This window comes from Oreochromis aureus, linkage group 16 (assembly GCF_013358895.1).
Source record: "Oreochromis aureus strain Israel breed Guangdong linkage group 16, ZZ_aureus, whole genome shotgun sequence".
Taxonomy (NCBI): Eukaryota; Metazoa; Chordata; class Actinopteri; order Cichliformes; family Cichlidae; genus Oreochromis; species Oreochromis aureus.
The window spans coordinates 18,447,927-18,464,390 of record NC_052957.1 but is presented as its reverse complement, the minus strand read 5'-3'; the positions used below and the strand labels follow the sequence as shown (position 1 = coordinate 18,464,390).

General features: G+C 40.5%; 1 long non-coding RNA gene across 1 annotated transcript; it reads left to right on the top strand.

Moving 5' to 3' along the window:
* Positions 1-478: 478 nt before the first annotated feature.
* Positions 479-16,141, top strand: LOC120433595. The gene is made up of 3 exons (XR_005608647.1): positions 479-604; positions 13,131-13,193; positions 15,590-16,141. It is a non-coding gene; the product is annotated as an uncharacterized LOC120433595 (long non-coding RNA).
* The last annotated feature ends 323 nt before the right edge of the window (positions 16,142-16,464 follow it).

Genomic DNA, 16,464 nt, shown 5'->3' with positions numbered 1-16,464 from the left:
AGTGCTCTTAAGGAAGTAGCCACCCTACTGATGATTGACTAATTAGGGCTTTTTCAGCAGCAGTAAAACAAGTTTTACACAGGAAAAGAGTAATAGCTGTTCCACTCCAAACTGAAGTTAAGACAACAGGTCAGACTTCAGACTGCAAAGCAATAAGAACTTATGTACCGTGTCAAAAGCCTCATTAGGTAAGCTGCGCACATCATCGCAAAATCTCATGAAAGTCATAATTTAGACTAATCCAGTGCTACTCTTTTCACTTCACACAACACCCGGCTCTCCCTCCTGCCTCTTCTGTTCTCTCACTCTCAGCCTTAAGTGGCCTCAGCCTCACAGTCCTCTCGTTTGAGAGGCTGGCAGCGTAAGCTGCAACGACTGGAGGAGTGCTGCTGTAACTGGGGAGGGTGTGCAGTATCTTTATAATGTGAGTGAGTGTGTGTGTCTGTGTGTGAGTCATTACTTTTAGCTTCCATGCGGCAGGCTGCAGGCTTCAGCAGGACAGAGATGGCTATGCTAAACCAAGCCTGTGTTAATGAGACAGCTCTGCAGGGATGAGAAGAACACACACAGAGCAAGTTTGAAGACGTCTTCTGGCCCCCCAAAGGTAATTCCCTTAAATGAAAAGCAGACTGCATGCGAGTCATTGTTGCGTCGAGGAGGCGAGGATGAATGGTGACGGGGTTGTATTTCAACACACCTCTCCACGCTCTTATTACGGGCCTGAGATGAGTGGAGGCAGAGGTACCTTGTTCAGACACTCCCTGCCGATGCTCTCCTTACCCAATTATCCTTGACTAGAATGACTTGTGTAACACTGGCTGTGTCATGCAGCTTTAGAATGGATTCTTTATCCTATCAAGGCCTTTTCATTTTTCAGATTAGGAGGCGCTCTTGCTTCCAACCAAGGACGCCAACAGGACTGAAGTACTCCACATCTGGGAGACATTAGGAACACATGGAAGAGGCTCATTTAAGGCTCTTGTTAGCTCACCTGGCGCTTTAAGTAGGACCATTAATATTGAGCTACTTAAAATATGAACAACCCTCTCTTCTCATGTCTGTTCGATGAGAAATCCTCAGTGTCCCTCAGTGTGCACCAGCATGTCAATTCCAGGCTTGCATCTCACTATCAAAGTGGCTCAAGCTGTGATTTGGAGCTAATGGGCTTTCCAGATGTTCTCCCTTGTATTTCATTGAATCCAACACCTCTACAGGCCACTGTCCAGCCATAAATCACAGGGTGCATGCTGCATGAGAAGAATGAGGGGATGTGGCTTGATGCATAAGTTACATGCTCGATTCATGAGCTCATTGCAAATATCTTCAGAACCCGAGTAGAACAATTAGCTGTTACCTTAACCCCAGAGGCCACAAAGTCTCTTAAAGGGCTTTGCTATCCCCTTTATAAGCTCTGAAGGCCCAGCTCAAAGCCGCAGGGACAGCAGAGCTTTATATGAATGATTTGGTTTTATGTGGTATTCTTGGATGACAGTCCACCACGAGTCACTGTTCAGTGTTAGCAACAATTCACGGCTTTATTTGGTTCTGCAAGGGAGCTTCAGGTCCAAGCGTCTCCGATTGGTTGGGTTGAACAGATGTCTGATAAAATGTTCTTCTCCCAGCTATCCAGTGTAGATGTGCGGTGGTGGTTGTTATTAATCTCTGTAAAGCATCAGGCAATGTTTTCATTCCAACCGCTGAGCCAGAACGAGGTTCCAGCAGGAATTACATCCATATCAATATTCAAAATGTTGGCTGAATTGAGCATTTAATCGCAAACACTCATGCATCCATTGTCCAGATAATTAAATTATCTAATGGGTCATTTTTTTGTCCTCCGTAGCCAACGTATCCAATGAGAATCTCAACCCTGAGCTACTCTGAGGTTTTATTGCACAGACCCCTCGCTGATCCGAACTTTTCTGAATCCATACACAGAACAAATCACACAAATCTATGATGGTTATATTTCACTCTGAGTTTTCTCTCCAAGTGAGATTTGGTTACTGAGGCCTTTGGGAAATCATGCCATTTTAAATCTTTCTCCTTCCTGAAAGAATGTCACCTCCAACCCACTTTTTAAGCTTTTATAAATGGCCACTGGCACGTCTGAAGTCTTTTAATATGCAATCCATCTGTTTTTTGCCTCATATACGGGAAATGAGCCGATCCATAATCTGTACCTGCGCTGGCGAGGTCATCCGACGCGGTGACGAGAATGACTGATCTGGTGTTAAGGTTTATCTTTCTATGAGATTTTCGCTTGGCTTTGATAGCTGAGAGGAATGATTCAATCAATGGGAAAAAAAAAGAGGTGGGCGAGGAAAGAGATGTTTGTTTCCACTGATCCACTTTTCACATGGTATTAGACATTTCCCAAATAGCTCCCCACCCATCATATGTAATGGTGTGTGAATGTCAAGTCTTGTTTAACTGAGTGAGCATTTTCACACCTATGTTTTAACCTCTGTACGGTGAAAGAACCTCTAAATCATATTGTTTTTTTATTATCAACTCTTACTAATAACAATCCTGTATATAAATTTCTTTTTGGCAAAACCTGCGATGATATAGTGATGTGTGAGCTCTATCTACTAAGCACTTAAGCTGTAATGAGTATCCAAAGCAGCTCCAGGTCTCCATAGTGACACCTTGAAGCTTGGCACTGTTGTCCCCAGAGAGCTGTGTGCCAATAATAAAGCCCAGAGCGGCTGCACTGACTGTCAAAAGATCATCCTGTTATTTATTCTGTACAAATTACTTGCATATGTTCACCACCGCCTTGCCCTCAAGGTTAAAGCTCTCATCCGAGCCCGAGGAGGGATGAGAGAGCACAGTTGGCAGAGTGATAGATCTACTCTCAGCTGCAGCCGCTAAATGTTATTTCTCGTTTCCCATCCACACCTAGAAGCAAAGTCCAGGCACCGGCATAAATGAGTTCCACAGATATCCCTGTGAAATGTTCAGCTCATTCTCGGCCTGTTTGCGATCACACCTTTAGATTCAGATTAAAGTGAGATCAGAAGTAACTCGAGAGAACACCTTCACACGGCAAACAATTACCGTCAATGTCATTTGCCTGAGTTGAGCTGCTCAGTGCGATAGGAAGTGGGGGAAGTGATGAACTCTGGTTTTTCAATATCAAAGGAGAGGTTTTGGTTATGGGGATCACTGTGTGTGATGAAGGAGGGGGTGGCTGATAAATTAGGAAACTAATTGGAGGAAGTAGTCCTGTGGTTCTACAAGGCAGCTGGAGATGGAAATCTGGATGCCATGTCACCACACTTGCACAGGTCAGGCTGCTTTGTGGTTGGTACAGACACTAGACAGACTAACATTAGGCCCTTCTCAGCAGAAGACAAAAGTTGCAACAGCCATTCACATTCATCACAGGCCTCATAAATGTCAGCAAAGGAACTGCTGCAGACATGGCATGCAAAGGTGAATATAAACAAAAATAGGTCATAACCTGGATTCCATTACAGTACATAGTGTGGCCTCCTGCCTCAGCTTCCATTCGGGCTCTGCTGTTGCTCCACTTGCGTAACGTTGGCTAAAATGGAAGATCTATTTGTAACAGCCTTTTAATATATTATGCAAAGGTCATATGTAGGAAATAAATCAAAATCTTAGCTTTGCTTTGGCACCAGTTCAGGTAACAAAGTCAGAGACACCTTTGAACAATAGCACAGACTCTGAACCAGCAATAGCAAACACACTTTTATTTCACTTCCGAGTTGTGTTCCAGGAAAATTTTATGGCATTTCAGGTCACTGGCACTGTTTGTTAGAGAACTTTTCATATTTAATAAAATATATTGATAGCAAAAGCCATTAATAAAAAAAAAACGGAGCACATTCGTCTCTTAAAGTCTGGGCTGTTCCACTGGGAATAGTATATCCACGTGTTCCTTTCCTTGACATTCTCCCTCACTTTTTAACAAGCTGGCAGCGGCACGTAAAGCCCTCCTCGTCTAGAACAAGGTTAACGCAACTCTTCTGATCAAATTCTCAGAGGAATTCTCCTGATCCAAATGTAAATCAGACTGCAAGAAAAGTAAATTAAAAAGTAATCTTCATATCATGTATGGAGGCTTCAATTCCTAAAACCAGTCTGGATACAGACTAATCAGCTGTACTTGTTTTTATATGAGCCAGTTATCCTCTAAATGGATCCTAATTCATATTCCACTGTATCAGGTGTCAGAAAATCCTTACTTTTCTTTTGTTCTTTCATGTTTCGAAGCACATTTCCTCATTGTAACACGATTGCTTTCCTGACTAGGACGTAACGATTAAAATAAACACTTTGATGGGTTGCTTTTGTTTTGAAATATGGATCTATTACAAATGGGCTCCTGACAAATAAACACATGCCTGGCTTCCCTAGAGGCTCAGAGGGGCTCAGATGGAAAACAATGCCATAGCGATCATAAAAGAGAATAGAAAATCCTCTGCATGTCATGCGCTCTTACCATATCCATCAGCTTGAACGAGCTGTTTTAGAAAGGGCGGACAAAATATACATATCCCTGGATTTGACAAGGAATTATTCTAACCTCCACTGGAGAATAAATCCACCCTCTCCTAATCCTGTGGTAACTTGTAAACAGTCTGCTGCTCACATGACATACCTCATACCCGCTGAAGTATTTTACAGATTCTTTCTTGTTTTGCAACATGTCATGCTTTGAAAATCTGTGTCCATATAATTTCATTGTAAAGTCAACAGATTGTGGTTTTAATCCCAACATTCCACAGCATTGTGGTGCTGTCTCCCTCTCTCTCTTAAGTGATGAAGGAGGAGATGGCACGGTAGTTATTTTATTAGTATCATGGATGGATGACCAAACAGGCCTACGTCTGTTTGAAGTGGCACTTGAAGCTTCTTGTTGGAAAGTCAATCAAATGAAGACAAACAAGGGAAAAATATGGAAAATGACCAAAAAAGAGAATGGAACAAAGACATGAAAAATAGCCACAAGAGCAGCAAAACAATAATGCTGCTATTTATAAAATATAGTTCAGCATTGCCAAGAACTGGGGCTTACAATTTAAATTTTCTTACCCTTTTACTAATTTTACAAATATGTTCTTTGCTAAAACCTTGCCTCAGTCTGGGGACCCTGATTGAAATTTTTCTACCCGTCACTGGTCTCCTTTAGAAAAACATGTGTTTGGTGCTGTTTTAAGCGGTGATTGCATGCAGCTTGATGTCCAGAATCCATGACCCTGAGCATAGCTCTAGTCATTTGAATCAGAGCTTTTCACTGGAATCTGCTGCAGTCACAGAGGAGCTGGACTCAACTCACCTCTTCTTTTCCTTGGACTTAACTATAAGTATGTGCCAAGGGACAAATATGTTTTTTTCTTTTGCTGAAAACCCTAGATATGATTTTTTTTTGTGAAAATTTAAAGTTGTGGTCAGAAGTTTACATTAACTCATCACGGGGATGAATGTCATAATAATTTTGAAGCTTTAAGTGATTCCATTAGACTTTTTTCTTTTTCCAGGGTGGAATAATTGTATAGCGTAGATTTTTAATGACTTAGGGCGATCGTGGCTCAAGAGTTGGCAGTTCGTCTCGTAATCGGAAGGTTGCTGGTTCGAGCCCCGGCTCGGACAGTCTCAGTCGTTGTGTCCTTGGGCAAGACACTTCACCCGTAGCCTACAGGTGGTGATCAGAGGGTCCAGTGGCGCCAGTGTCCGGCAGCCTCGCCTCTGTCAGTGCGCCCCAGGGCAGCTGTGGCTACAATGTAGCTTGCCATCACCTGTGTGTGAATGGGTGGATGACTGAATGTAGTGTGAAGTGCTTTGAGGTCCTTAGGGACTAAGTAAAGCGCTATACAAATACAGGCCATTTACCATTTACTTAAAATCTTCTCAAATCCAGACAGGGTTCAATACACACCCACTAATAGCAGGTAAAATGTCCCTTAGCAAGTTGCACCTTGACCAGATGCTTTTGATAGCCGTGAAAAAACTTCTGGTATTATTCTGGCTGAATATTTGATCACTCTTTGATGTTAGCCTGTTTTATGCATTCCAAAACCTGTTTTGAGTTTTGAGTGTTCGACATCATTGTCCAGTTGGAACACCCGACTTTTAGCTGTTGAAGAATTTGGAGATAGCTCCACTTCTTCATTATTCCATCCACTTTGTGGAGCGTACCAGTCCCACAGGCAGGGAATCAGACCCAGAGCATGATGGTACCACCACCATGTTTGACAGCTGATGCAGCATTCTCAGATTTGAAAGTCTCACTTTTACTCATCCAAAAAACCTTTTGTCATTGTAGCCATATAGCTTAATATTTGTTTCAATAGACCATAATATTTTTCTCCAGAAGACATTTGGCTCATCTATGTGGGCAGCAGGGAATTCTTTCTTGGTCGACAACGTCTTAGTTCACAGCAATGTCACTGATGGCATTGATGCTGGTGTTCCAGCAATTTCCAGTTCATGGCAGGCTTGAGCTTTGGGGTTCCTGGGTTTTTCCTGAACATCTGATTTCCTCTTGGTTTGGGTCTTCTTGGAAAAGTGGTATATGGAAAAGTGGTGACCTATCTAAATAACTGACTTCCTTCCTTTCCTATTGTTCTGATTATTGGTCAATTCAATGAATGCTATAAAATAAATTAGTTTTGTATTAAAGAAAGAAACTAGCAGTTGTAGTCAATCATGATCAATAATGAGAAGTTAATAGGCCTTGGCCTTGCCAAATTGAACGTTTTTGTAGATCCTCCAGTATCACTTATTAAAACATTTATATGGGGGTATGTATATATTTGAGTCTGTATGTATACTTTTGATCCAGTGTGGATTAGAGGAAATCCCCTCAAAAAATTCAAACCTTTGCACCCAGTTTGTGTTTTTTAATGCCATTAAAGGTGTATGCTATAAAATCATCCCACACTGGAAATAGAGCAGTTCAAATAAATCATTAAAAGCCCCAAATTACCATGAGATGTTTGCCCACGATGAACAGACGTAAACTCTGACCACTACTATACCTGTTTCCTTCATTTTTCTCTCTCTCTTTCTCTTTTTTATTTGTACTAAAAAATTGTGGACACCTACTGTTACAAAGCTATAGCTGTAAAGTGAAACCATGCACCATGCTTTTGGTTTATTCACACACTGGCTCACTGTAATCATTTTGCCTTCACCCTTTAGTAGACTGTAAATGCATTCATCTCTGTGACATAACACAGAAATCATGTCTGTCAAAAACAACAGCACAGTGTCACTTCAGGCATGCCCTTTTGCAGGAGTCCAAGGCTCAGATCAGCTGCATTGTATGCTTCTTCCTCAGTATATTGTACAGGCGTCATAGCACAGGCCCCTCTGCCCTCATAAACACATCCAGAAGGGAGTGATTATTTCTCAAGATGTGGAGATCGAGGACTTGCCAGTTCATGCCTCTTTATGAGTGTTTTGCCATGAAGGCTTATTCCGTCTCCCAACGCTTTTGTTCCTCTTGTTAGAAGAGATGCTTATCCCATTTACTCTGTGGGCCATGTGTCTCTTTCACCTTGAGCTACAGCAACTGAACCGACAGAAATGACACTGTGGGTTTCAGAGCTTGTGTCTCCCTCTAATGAAACGCACCATATCAAGTGTCCACTAATTAGTAACAGTATTGCAGGTCGTAAAACATGCCATCTCCTCTAATCAGCAGTGACACCATCGTGCCCACAGTCTCTCATGTTGCAACATCGGGAATGCATTTTCATCTCATGTGGTGCTTCTCAGCCATGTTCATGCATTTTTGAGGAGACCAATTTGTCCTCAGATTGTGAAATTTGAAGATGTAATAAATCAGAACATTTTAGCTGTGATATAATAAGTGGCTAAAGCGTGGGCTTTGGAGAATGATTAAAAAATGTGCTCAGTCACAAGAACGATTTTTCTTCTTTTTTCGTTTCTTGGAGGAGAACGCTGACTAAATTCCAAGAAGCAAGTTTGTCATTATCACACTAAGATAAGGCTTGATGAAATGTCTTACTTCATTTTCTCCTTTTCATATCTAGATTTAATGATAAAATCTAATTGTTCTGATGCTTTCTACCCAGCTCAAATAAAATGTATTATGTTTTATGATGCATTTTTCCCTCCATACGCACACCTCTGATTTAAATTATATTCTAGTGGGGAAAACGAGAATTTGCACAGCTGCAATTCCACGACAACTCCATCTGCTGATGAAGATCTTGTATGATTTAGATCTCCAGAACAGCTCCAAAAAATACCTTGTGGTGATTATTTTCTGGGGGAAAAAAGAGGAAATATGTTGTGATAATAATAGAATGATTTCATAAACAGGAGGCAAAAAAATGTAAAAGAAGTCCAAATTATGATGTCTGTTTATTTATTTTGTACATCAGTGTGTCTTGCTTTACTGTAATATAGTCTCTGTGGTGTGTGCAATGCAATCTGTGCTCTCTGGAGTCAATGAGACTGAATAATGAAATCATCCCTACTCCTCAAAGACCTACTCATCTCCCTAAATACCTGTCATTTTAATTATAATACTACTGACTCTTTTGCCAGACCTATATGAGCAGAATCAGTCACACACAATTGGACTTGGCAAATGTTTATTGTGCCAAATACTAAATGGGACCCCGGGGATATTATGTTTCATATCACTTTGTCTCTAACTTCAAAGCTGCAGCTGGTAGTCAAGTGACATTTTTAACTGATCTTACTTGTCATGCTAGGCTAGGCACAGTGAGAGAAAAAAAGACCATTAAAAAATGAAATATCTACAGAAGTCATCGGTTAAAATCTGCAGACAAACTATACATAATGGCGAAAAAAGGAAAAGTTAGATGACAGAAATGTGAGAAGTTTATTTAGCAGCATGCTGTTTGACTCTTGGCCGTACGACAGAGCTTTTATTATTCTGCTGCGTCCCAGTACTCCTCAAACGAACCCACTTAATTAAATCCTCGAATGAAAATGTGTTTGTGAAAAGAAAAGAGATATTCCATGCAGAAAACCCTTCTGCAGACAATTCATGGCCCTTTGTTTTCCCAACGAGGGCTTCTCTCACTCCAACCCAGATTGTGTCTGTGTTTGTTGGCTTATAAGTCGGTGGATTTATTTCCAACTGACTTTTATTTTTTCCTCCTTCTACTTTTCAGAATCTCACTAGACTGTGGTGTATTTTTAAATCGCTGCGAGCTGACAGTCATAGACCCAATTTAATACGAGCGATTAAAATATGCAAGACACCCAGTATTCTGCACATGACAATGTGCTGGGATTTTACTGGACTAATAAGGCATTTTTTTCAGGTCAGGAGATGTTTTCTTGGAAAGACAGTCTTGATTTGTTGGCAGCTCTCAGCACCTCTGGTGACTCATATTTTGAGGATGGTTGGTTTTGAGTGCTGTGATGCTGAAATTAGTAATTTTACCTCTGATAATGTTTTTCTGAGATTGCTTGGGATGAAATGATAAAAAGTGTTTGATCGTTATTCGTTTTAACACCAATATTTTGCAGGACACCTGCTGCATAATAATATATCTGATTTCTTTTGAACATTATTTTATCTGTTTCAGTTTGAAATTAGATTACACAAGTATGCTTAAGAGACAGCTCGTAAATTCCAGTATATGTTTTTGTCTGGTGTAAGTTATCTAGTTCTAAAAATACGATATTATGTAAAAGTCTTGAGCAACCCCTCATTTAAAAAAAATATTTTGCTAGAAAATGGGAAGCAGGTGCAGTGTTTCACTGAAATGTGGACAAACATACATGGAAATACAGTATTTAAGGCAAAAGTTTGCACAATTCTAAACTCAATATTTGGTATGACCAGCTTTATTCTTCAACACAGCTCGAACTCTCTTAGGCAAGCTTTCTTGTCATTTCTTTAAATAGCCTTCAGAAATAGTTCTCTTGGCTTTTTGAAGGGCATTTCAAAGCTTTACTTTGAATGCTGGCTGCCTTGTGTTAGATTTTCTTTCAAGATGACCCCACACTACTTCAACAACAATAATAATAATAGTGTTTGGTCTAGGCTCTGATAGTGTTCTATTGTGTGTTTTTCGATCCAGGTATGTTTTTCCTGCATTTGAAGTGTGTTTGGGATCATTGTCATGCTGGAAAATGAAGTTATTGCCAATGAGACCCTTTCCAGGTGGAGTTGCAGGGTGGATCAAAATGTGATGCTACTTCTCTGTGTTCATAATACCATTAATTTTGACAAGGTCCCCAACTCTGGTTGAAATCCAGTCCCAAACCATGACTGTAAGCACTCAATGTTGTACCTCTCTCCTGACCTCAAAAGATTCTCCCTCCATAAGAACTGTTGTGACTGATTTTCTGTCCAGTTCTTGTGTAATTTGGCATACCTCAGTATCCCTTCTACTGAGATCATGTCTAATGAGTCCTCAGCAAACAGTAGATGGATGGGCTGAAGAACTTAAATAGTCCAGGTCCTGTATGACAACTTTGATATAGATGTTTTATTTTTAGGCATCCAAATTGTCTTTTTCTACTCTGTATGTTTAGCTTCCTCTGATTTTATGAGGACACATTGCACACCATGTTGAGATATGCAAAGTTTTTAGCTAACAGCTCTTTGGGAATCATGATACTGGTGCAAAAGTACTATCCTTCTCAAACTGTGTAATCTTTGGCATTTTTAGAAGCAAAATATAAAGAAATTCAGGGTGGCTCAAGACTTTTGCACAGTAATGTACACCCACCAAGAAAAGAAAGTGTGGTGCTAAAATTACATCTAACCTCAGGGGGATACAATTAAATGTTACATCCTGTCACGCTGTCATCAGCACAGGCCTCTTGCAATGGGTAGATATATGCTTCCTTCTGCACTGTGCTATGGTTGGCTGGTGTAGTTTGATAGCAGGAAGAGAAAGTCTACATTAAACCACTAGCAACAAGGTTTGTGGATTTCTTTTATTTGTTTGGTTGTTTTCTTTTGCTGGTTTATGCATGTAAATCTTGATCAAATCTTGCACAGCTTAATAACTGAGAAACTCACACCACATTCATCTGTAGATGTATAAATAGCACCACAGGCAAGAAGAAAAATATGTATCTTTTGGATGCCATCAAATGCTAATACAGGTTGTTACAATTTGTTAAAGCTATTCCTCCTGTGTTATAACAGTGGAGATTTGTTCCAAACCACAGATTGAATCATGAATAATGCGGCTTTTTTGTGTGCGGATGGTTCATGGTAAGAGATATTTTTGGCGCAGGGAGTCCATGGCAGTTCGTGTTGTGGAGGGAACATGCATGATCTGATTGACTTGACTGGGAATCAGAGACCAAGAGTGCATTAGCAATAGAGACATGGCGCCAAAGGAAACACCTTTAACATGAATTGCATGTTTCAGCCGTTGCAGCTTTATAGTCACTTTTAATCTAAGCTCTGCTAGAAAAAAGGAAACAAAGCATTGTGTCTTGTGAAATTCAGTAAATTGAATGATGCATGTTTTTCTGGGGAAATTTATGTGGTGAAATAATAAGATGATGGGTAATTTGTCTTTTTAAAAAAAAAATTTTATCCTGCACATTTAGATTTGCCTTCAGAGGCCAAATACCTTCTGTTAGGTGGAGCCCACTGGAGCGGAGAGCAGGAATGTGGAGAGGGATGGTAGCTCTAAAGTGTGTTTACTGTAATGAGAAGCAGACAGAAGGAACTCTGAGCTGCTATTGTTGTGCACAGGTTTGCTTTGGATTCCCGTCTCACCCTTAGGCTACAAAGCCATGAATATTTAAATAGGAAAGGGACTTCCTCTAAGCATCAATCAAAACCCCATCTATTCAATTACTGGCTTCAGATCTGAGATGCTCAACCAACAGCAGCTTCTGATGAGAAGAAATTTTGCCCGTGGCAATGCCCGTGAATATTCCAACCATGTGGACAATCAGTCAATTAAAAACAGCCCCTCAATGGCTGGCAGACTTTCAAGAGTGAAAAGTTACTGGATGTTTATTCAGTGACACTGAGGTTGGAAGAAAGTGAATAAGGATCAGAATACAGAGGAATAATCCCAATAAGGAAATATAATCCCTGTTGTCTTGCGGAAAAAAAACTGTAGGCGGTATGAAAAATCTAATTCAATATTTTTTCATGAACTGTGTTGAATAGGCTCAAATTCAAAGGCACTTTGTCTCCAAACACATCTCAGCCATGATAAATACCGAGGGCTAGCAGTGTTTCTTTTTTATTCGAAAAGTTCAATTGAAACTGTTTTCATGCGTGCGTGTGTGGGTGTGTGTGTGGATACAGAGAAAGGAGATGAAATCAGATACACAAATAATAATGTAAAAAAAAGAAATGATGATAGTGATGAGAAAGGAAAACAACAGCTTTGGACACCTGTTCAAAGGCGTTCTGTCAGGCCTCCACCATGAGAAAAAGATGAGTCACGCTGGCAGAGGATCAGTTGGTCGGAGGTGTGTCATTTATAGCGGCCCGACATCTCTGTCAGTGAGCGATTGCACAATGCTCCCACAATCTTTTTTAACCACAACAACAACTGGCTCTGCCTGCTGAGAAGCTGTGCTTGACACAAACCTATCCTCTGTTAACAAGAGCCAGGCACATCAGCCAGAGTGCTGTTCTTGGCAGTCAGCGCCGGTCGTCTATGAAAGACAGATCGTGCAGCGAGAGGCCAGAGGACTGGGATTTTTACAGCAACCACGGCAGTGCTTGGTTAACATCATGTTTACTTTGTGTATTATCTTTAGAAATTCTTACTTCCTCATCTTTATTCATACTAATTGGGTTAATCAAGGATCACAGTGTTGTATCCTGTAACAAATGGCTGTTTTGGTTTTATAAGCATGAGAAGGCCAGACTTTGCCAACACAGCAGTGGGACCAATGACCAGAGGAACATTGCACTAAACACACCGATCAAAGCCATAGTTAAACATCTTGGGAATATGCCTGCCCGCTTTGTTGTCAAGAGGATCAATGCCAGCTATATGTAAAGCAAAAGAAATTAGATATTAATCCTAACATAGCATAAAAAGTCATAATGAGGTTAAAAGCTAGCCTAGGTAGCTAGCTGCAGAACTAATATATCAATGCTAAGCTCATTAATCATCATATCTTTTCTTATTGTTTCTTACTATTTCCAGGCTTTCAGTCGGTCTCTTCTAAGCAAGAAGGCAAATACCGAAGAGCTTCTGATGTTTTGCAAAGTAAGTAAATACATTTACAGTATAATCGGCTACACTTTGCTTTGAAATTCTGCAGTTTCTTCACTGGTTATTTTCCCACGTATGGGAATGAGCGTATTCATTATCAGACATTACACTGACTTCGTTGCAGGGTAATATTTTCACTTTCATGCGATATTAATTGAAATGTTATGCAGAAACCCACTAAAAAGATGATGGTAAAAGATTGTCAGAGTTGAAAAGAATCTGCAACGCATTAAGAGCCTCGCTCCGAGGAGCAGATGAAAGGCGCTGCCCTTATATTAAAAGAACTGCTGGGGAGGTGAAGGATTCTCCTCAGGAGAAATCAGAAACACTCTTTTCCCACTGGCTCACTGACAGTAACTCACCAGGCTGTCAATCCATTTTAATCAAATTACTGTGATGTTTCAAACGGTCTATTTGAAAAGTGGAATGACATAAGGAGATTGCTAAACTCACATTATGGAGGCTGTTTCCAATCAGATCTGCACAATATTTCATTGTCTTTGGAGCTTTGCTTTTAAGGGCTGTGAGTATGAGAAGAGATGAGCGCAGAGACGAATCGAGCTCAGTGAGATCTTTGGCAATATCATCCAATCCCAGATGTGAGAGGAGGGAGCGATGGTAAACATGGCACAAATTATATGGAGCAGTAAATTATTTATGAATTGAAAGAAGGAACATGTTTGTTTTCTTTAGCACGTATGAATGACAACCGCAGCGTGTTCATGTGTGAACTGTGGGTCAAACTCCAGGGACGATCCATGTGGTTTTGCAACAGTCATATCTTTGAGGTGTTTCGCCAGATGATTCAGCTTGAGTTATGTTGAGTAGGATAATATGGAATCAAACAATCTAACTCTAAAATAATACGTGAGTGTGTTCCAGGCAGCACACATTAATATGAGAGTCCGGGAGTAAAGTGAGCTTGGAAAACATGCCGTGGGGTTTTGTTATAAGCGATGAAAAGCAGATCGTCCCAAAAAGTATCAGCTAAGTAGCTGATAATGTCATTTATCCCAAAGGTGGGACGTGGTTAACAGGCACTTACCAACAAAGCGTGGAAAAAGAGAGATCATCCCTTGTTAAGCTGTGCGGTGAAAACCTTCCTAACATGTACACCATATGTTTTTTTGCCCCTCTTGAGCGTCATAAACGTGTTGCAGGCTGCGCAGGCACAGCGTCCTGACAGTGAATCACAGAACTCCCTCAGCTCACCTAAATCTTGGCTCCACTCAGCACCTCAGCACAAACGGAACTGTTTATGTTGCAAACAGGCTTGAAAAAGCACACGTGTAATGGTGCATTTAGACAAGGGATTTACGACCAGGACGTCAGCAATATTCCAGATCCGCCCAGCGCAGGTTGAAGACAGTCTGTGCCAGATATTTCCATCTAAGTCACCAACAAAGGCTTCTTTGCTATGACAATGAAGCTTTTGTAGATATATCAGCCTGAGCTGCTCACCACTGTCCTCGCCCTCTGAGGCAAACAAGACCGGCCTGTGCTTCCAAAGCATGCTGAGGTGCAGGAAATGGTCAGTCCTAACTGGGGTTGTAAACTGAAGAAATGAAAGCACTGGGTGTTGCTCGCATGCCTTGTTAATGAGTTTATGAAGGTTTCACAAGTTTTAGCTAACAGTGTAATTCATCATTCATATCTTTATTTATTTAGGGAAAATAAGGCCAATGTTTGGGCAAACTTGATAGTTTATTGGAAAGTTTAGTGACAGGACTTGTAAACAATTGCACATGTAGAGTTTATGGATTAACAGAGAGTAAGCAACTAATAAAAAATGTTTTATCTAATCAACAAAAACATTCTATTACATTTAAGCCTCTTTAAGTTGCTCCCTTATACACAGTAGGTTGCCACAGCAGGCAGCTCAGCATGTTTAAACTGGGAGGTTTTTACGCCGGATGCCCTTCCTGACACAACCCCCAAAGGGATTTGACTCTCCTTCCAGAAACAAACTGGCGATCTTTCGCCTGCTAGGCAAATATGTAAACCACTACACTATGGTCTATTATAAATAAAGACATTAAAGTGGGCCTTTTGCTAAAAGGACTATAAAACTTAAGAGACCTTTGATAAAAGATTCTATCCTGAAACGTGTTTATTGTTGAGTAATTAAGTATTAAAATGTTTATGAAGCAATTAGTCAAGCATTTTTTATAAATGTCTCATAAAGAGTGAAAGAAAATTACAAAATTAAAAATACATGACCTATTAGGTTGAGGAGAACATAAATTACTATTTTGTATATTCAGAGACATACCGACTTATAACTTTATACTTTAGACTGTATATTACATTTATATTTCATTTTTAACAGCCTTATTCAAGTTTTTCTGGTCTGTATGTAAAAGTTTACTGACCAATATTGATGTGTTAAGTTCACCAGGTGGAGTATCTGTCTGTCTGTCTTTGGGATATGCCAAAAGATGACAACGACGGTGGAGCAGAAGAGCGTTTGACTTTCACCAGCGAGCCCCTCTGTTTGACATCATGTTTTCTTAATGAGAGCCAGCTGCCCCCAACATCAGCATTCTCCTTCATACCAGCATGAAAAAACATGAAAGTTAGAACTTTAAACATGTCCAGATTCCTTTGTACGCCATGGGCAGTATTAGCCTGCTCGTCAGCATTACAATCAATGGTGCCTGTGATCATCAAGGGTGGAAATGAGCGCTTAGCCTTGGAGCACACGCACAGGATGAAATACTGCACATTCATTATGTAAACAATCTGGTTTGCTGAGCCATGTGCAAGGTTTTTTCCCGGTGTACTGACACCGACATCTTCATAGACAATAAAAATGAAATAAAATAACAAAATAAATAAATAAATTTCCAGGTGCTAATTAATATGCTGCACCCTGTTCTCAGAGGTTTAAAAGCTTTTGCTTCTATGGCCAGTCACTGCAGATATAATTTGTTCCATTAAAATCTGTTTCATGCTCCCTTTTCAGTCTCATGCTGCTTTTATGACTTACTCAGGGGGGGGGAAAAATAGAAATGATGACAAATATGTCAATGCTACTATCACAAAGAGTTGGCCACTGATAGCTGCTAACTCTTTGTGGCATCAGCAAGGTGCTGGAAACTTTCGGCCATTAACTTTTTAACAGGCGATCGTGGCTCAAGAGTTGGCAGTTTGTCTTGTAATCGGAAGGTTGCCGGTTCGAGCCCCAGCTCGGACAGTCTCGGTCATTGTGTCCTTGGGCAAGACACTTCACCCGTTCCCTACTGGTGGTGGACAGGGGGCCCGG